Source organism: Hordeum vulgare, chromosome 1H, assembly GCF_904849725.1.
Source record: "Hordeum vulgare subsp. vulgare chromosome 1H, MorexV3_pseudomolecules_assembly, whole genome shotgun sequence".
Taxonomy (NCBI): Eukaryota; Viridiplantae; Streptophyta; class Magnoliopsida; order Poales; family Poaceae; genus Hordeum; species Hordeum vulgare.
In genome coordinates this window covers 166,185,433-166,191,451 of record NC_058518.1, presented here as the reverse complement: position 1 = coordinate 166,191,451, position 6,019 = coordinate 166,185,433, and positions in this window count along the sequence as shown.

Here is a 6,019-nt window from a genome sequence, read left to right as displayed (position 1 = left end):
CTTCCCAGGTTGCTTGGCAGCTATATTCTGAGGACACTCTCATGAATAGTGCCCTGGTTCTACACACTTGTAACATATCACCTGATTGGCACGTGGTGCAGCATTGCTAGCTGGACCACCATAGGTCTTTGCTGGAGGGTTGTTCTGGTTCGCCTGAGGCGCCACATAGAATGGCCTCGGGGTATATCTTGGCGGCAGAGAGCTATTCAGGACCCACAACCTTCGTTTCATGAAAGGGGGAACCGGATGAGGAGCCCGAATTGCGAGAGTGCTTCTTCGTGGCTTCATAGTCGGTATGACCAGTCTCCGCACTGATCGCCTTGTTGACAAGAGCTTGAAAACTTGTACATTCATGAAGGCGCAGGTCACGACGAAGTTCGGGGCTCAGACCCTTGCGGAATCTTGCTTGCTTCTTAGCATCAGTTGACACCTCTTCAGTTGTGTAGCGAGCGAGATTACCGAACTCGCGGCTATAAGCATCCACGATCAACTTTCCCTGGGTGAAGGCACAAAATTCCTCTCTCTTACGGTCCATCAGACCCTCTAGAATGTGGTGCAGACGAAAGGCTGCACTGAAATCTGCCAATGTGGTTGCTGGTCCGGCAGGACGCATAGCTTCAAAATTCTCCTACCACAGATTGACGGGGCCTTCCAGAAAATACGCAGCAAAGTTCACCTTGTCGGCCTCAGAAATAATGGCAGAGCGTATCTTGCGCGATATACTACACAACCAGTCATCAGCGTCGAGAGGATCGACGGAGTGATCGAACTTCGGGGGATTCAGTTTCACAAAATCATTGAGGGACACTGCGTCATTTCGTGGCTGACGAGCCATATTTTGCTCAATACGCTCTAGCAGACGGTTGGTCTCTCGCTTGTTTCTTTCTCCCTCGAGCATAACCTCTGCCAGAGAAGGCAGGTGAGGCAGTTCCTCCTGTGCTGCCTGATTACCTTCTCCCTGCTCATGGCTAGGGGCACGGTTCTGCCTGGTGAACACCATCTTGGCAAACAAACTGACAGCTTAGACTAAATCATCATCAATACTAACTATGGATTAAGAATGCATTGAACACATGGATTGCGGAAATGAACATCCGAACAACATGGTAACAAGCAACTGCTATATATACACCATGGTTCATACACACCATTACATAGTTCAGTACAACCTCAAACTGAAGAGCCAACTACTGAAAAGATGACACTACTCATTAGAGGCTTTCCAAGCTTCCTATACATTATTTATCTATGCCTCCGAACTCATCTCACAACATAGTCATACTCCACAAGACACACAGGACTGTGGAAGTACAACTACTACCATACTACTCTTCCACTCACGTGTTCAAGCATCCGCATAAAACATCTCATAAAGGTTGCCTCCATGGCCTCGGAGCTGAACCTGCGAATCAGGAAATACTCAAGCCTGAGACCCCCGGGAATTGTAAGGGCACGGGTGTGGATTTGGTCCCCTGACTGGTGGTAGTATAGGTCCCCGAAGAGGGGTGACACCTCCTATAGCAGGCCAGTCAACATGAGCTGGGAGATGAGTCCTAACGGTGTTCAACATCTCCATATCCCCATATCCTGTCTGAACTACAGGTGCCAGCTGTGTTAGGGCTGTCCACAAACGGGCACGAGTAGCATAGAGCTCCATACAAAGGGCACGAGCATCTGTGTCTCTATTCTCTAACATCTTAGTGGGAGACTGCAGCAGCGGATCCTCCAAAGAGGAATCAAAGTAGACCCCACTGAGGTATCCTTCTTTTCCTGGCTAAGAAGTGGGAACATAACAGAACTCTGGATTCTGTAGCAGTGCATGCCTGGCTCTCATGATGGTCCACATTGAATAGGCAGCATCTTTTACCGCCATGTCAACAGTAACCCCCAATCCATAAGACCAATGGATCGGCTCCTCGGCTCCAGGGTAATCTGGGAATACCCTAACAGTGCATAGGTACTGACTCTGGTTGAAATCCCGGTACTGCTCCTCCACTGTATACTCTTGGTACCAGCGGTAACCGGCTACTCACATCATCCTCACCAGCATGGCCGTGTGACCCGGCACATCAATGCACCTAGTCATACGGACCACCTGACGAGAAGGATGGCCAGACATCTGAAATAGAGAGTAATGCAAAAGGCATTAGAGCTCTAGAGATAAAATTGCGCAGCATAACGGCTGTAAATGCTCAAAAACAATTTTGAGACAACCCACAAAGATAGGATAGCATAACCACTCAACTATCAAATTCAATTCCATGGTCATCAAAACTTATTTTTCTTTTCCTTGGAACAAAAGAAACTCGAATTAACTCTCGCACCGTTTTCCTACAATCTACTGAATAGTAACACGCGATCCTAAGAGATAAATAAGTAACCTAGCTCTTAATCCCCGTAGAAAAGACGAGGAGGACCAGAATATAATGACTTGAGAAGAGAAGCAAGAAACTTACGTTCCCTTCCACAAACAATTCCCTTATATACAACTAAAGAAATTCTAGCCTCAACTTCGACCAGTTTGGCTTGGTTATCCTACAGTCAGTCAGGCTCTGGTACCAACGTTGTCGGAACCCCGATCCTAAGCCATAGGAATCCAGCCTATAACACATCACATCCCTTAGCGGTCTCACGCATGGTTAACCCCACGGCTGCCATCTTACCTTAGTCAGGACCATTCGCGCCTTTTGACTCACGTATGCATTTGTGTCGCTAGCACTCCAATGTCAAAGAACCTGGGTCGACATAGCTAGTCATAAACTCAAGTGGCTCAAGTGTACAGAGACAGACATACATAACCCAGCAAAGGAGGTGTCGGTCATCAGCGAGTGTAGATGAGTCGTAGCAAGCTACAAGGACTCCATTATACCGCATGACATTTCCCCGTAGGGACAGACACAACAACTAAGAAGGATACATGCCGGTCAACCAATGTGTCCAGAGCAGTAGCGAACTACCAAGGCTTAGTGGAAACACAAAGGGGCATTTCTCTGTATAGAGAGCTACTAGGGGCATACGACTAGGTGCCGAATCCCATACATATCACAATGCATCACACGTACGCATGACATACTCGATATGCTTAGATACAACAATGGCATCACAACATAACCATACAACAACACAACATTTATTTAGAAGACTCGGAAGACTCTTGCATAATATGTTCATACAGACAGGGGTCACACCACCCGGCACTCAAGTCATACAAGCACAGTCATACAAACCAAGTGGAAGCATTAAAGTTGTTTGAGTATAGAGAGTTGAAAGGAAAAGGCATAAAGCCTGACTATCTACAGATCCCTTCTGAAAGGGGCCAGGTCGTAGCTGGGACACCAGCTACTCGTCATCATCGATGTCTAGATATAACCCACCTGTTCGCTCGTGGGTATCCTCTGCAACATTTATTAAGCAAACATGAGTACAAAAGTACTCAGCAAGACTTTAGAATAGATCTATCTACTCATGCACAGGTATTGACAAAGGGGGTTGTGGAGTTTCATGCAGCAAGCCAGCTTTGACTCTTGGCTAGACTAACCTACAATTTTAAAAATATTTAACAACTTTGATAAGTCATACACGAGTCCGCTACCACCACAACAATACACTATCATGGTTTCCTTTCCGTCTCCCTACGGAAATGCCATACATGATACTCACACTTGTCTTGATACTTTTATGAGTAGCCATTAAAGTTATCTATGAACAACATATGTCTCCAAGTAGTCCATATCCGCGGACGCGGCTATTCGAATAGATCATAACCCTGCATGTTGTACTTCTTCACACACGCAATTGCCACTTATAGCCATGTGCACGTCATGCACCTCGGCAACCTTCAAGCAGAAGCCCAACAAGGGAGTCGGCCACGACCGTTAACCACACTAATACCTAGTCCAGGTTTGTCGCCTATTTGAGAGTGAACCCGCACGGAAGTACGGCCGAGGTTTCCGCCACGGCCCCAAACAGTGTGCGTAGGGTTCCCAAGCCCACCATCCGGGTGCCACTTGGTACACCGTGCCATTGCCTACCGCGTCATAGCCCACCTCATAGGTCAGCACTATGCACGACCTCCAGCATGACTATAAACACCAGAAACTACTTGCAACTCCTGGAATAAGTACTAGGCGATTAATAAGTTGAGCGGGGTCATATTTCAGGGGCCAGCATGTGGTAGTAATTAGTCTTGGATTACATACACGGAACTCAGTTCCTAAGGACGGTTCCAATGAAACACCCGGCCATGTACTCCTACATAGCCTTTGATCGGTACCTTTACCAAATCAGGTTTGTGACATCCTCGACTTTTGCAACAGTAATTATTGTAATTAAGCTACAGTGATCAACCGCTAATGATGCCACGTCATCAAATTCCCATCTCAGACCCGCGTTGATTCGAGTTTGTCCGGATCCAAAATTTGAAAACAAAAGAAAAGTATTTTATAATTTCATGTTAAATATCAAAAGAATATATATGTAAAAAAAAAGTATTAAGAAAATCATAGTGATAAAAGGAAGTATCAAGAAAAAGTATTTAAAGAGAAAAATCGAATAGTAAAATAAATAATGTGAGAAACAAAAAAAAAGAAAAGGAAAAAGCAACCCCCACCCCCCTGGACGAGCTGGGCCAAAAGGCCCAACTGGCCAGCCCACCCGCGCACCCTCCCCTCAAACCCTAGGGCGAGGCCCCCCACGCCACGCCTCGCTCCCTCCCTCTTCCCCCAGCGCCGCCACCCACCTTTCCCATCGCTGGAGGCCCCACCCCCACCGATCCCTCCCCTGCCTGTCGGTTCCCTCCCACCGACAACCCCCCCCCACGAGAGAACCTCTCTCTCTCCCGTAACTCCCTCTCTCTCCCGTGACCCCCCCCACCCCACGCCAAATCCCCCACACCCACCCCCACGAGCCCTCCTCTCCTCCCTTCGCCCCCCCCCCCCTCAGATCCACTTCCTCCCCTGGCCGGCGAGCCTTCTCCCGCCGGCGAGCCTTCTCCCGCCGGCGAGCTCCCCCGTCGCCCCCCCCCCCCCCGGCCTCCTCCCTGGCCGGCGAGCCCTCCCGCCGGCGAGCCCCCCCGTCAGCAGCTCCCTATCACCCGTGCCCCTCCTCTCCACCTCCTCCCCCTCCCGTCGGGTCCCTCCCGCCGACCGAGGCCCCTTGTTCTCCCACCGCGGCACCACCCCCCCCCCCTGGAGACCGACCCCAGGAGCCCCGCCGGCCGAGCCCCTCCCCGTCGGCGGCTCCATACCGGGGGCCCTCCTCACCGGGGCCCCTTTCGGCGAACCTCCGGCCGGCTCCTCCTCGCCGGCACGACCGACCGTCCTCACCGGCATCACCACCACCGTGTCGTCACCGCCTCGTCCTCCTCCTCGCCGTCACCTCTGCTTCCCGCGAACTCCGGCTTCATCGGCCCCTCCCGTCAACGTCGGTGAGCTCCTCCTCGGGCTCCTCCCACCATGTCGTTCTCCTCGTCGTCCCGGTTCCGTTCCGGCAAACATGGCCCCGATCCGTCGACGGTAGACTCCGGTAGGAAGGATTGAACGTTTGGTTCTTCTATGTTGAGTTAGGAGAGAGTTGCTTCTCTGTTGTCTGTTGACAGAGAGGGAGATGAGAGTTTTGGGAGAAATAAAAAGAAAAAAGAAATATATGTATTGCGTATGTATGTATGAGATGCGTTGTATGTATTTGCGTATGCGGATATTTGGAGGAATACGACATTTGTATGGTTATGTATTTGCGATTAAAAATGTGTTTTTGGCCTAGGGTTACTTACCGGTGGGGCCAATGCACCCGCTGTCTATGACAGGGAGGCCCCACGCGATAGTTAAAATAAAAATAAAAATAATGTTTTTATTAAATAAATAAATAAATAGATATATTAGTTAAATTAATTAATTAGAATAATTAGAGTATGACACGTGAGTCCCCCACTAAATTAATCTGATTAATTAATAATTAATCTTAATAAAAACTTGTGCCTATGACGTTCGGGACCCGCTGGTAAGTTGACCAGTCAAATGTT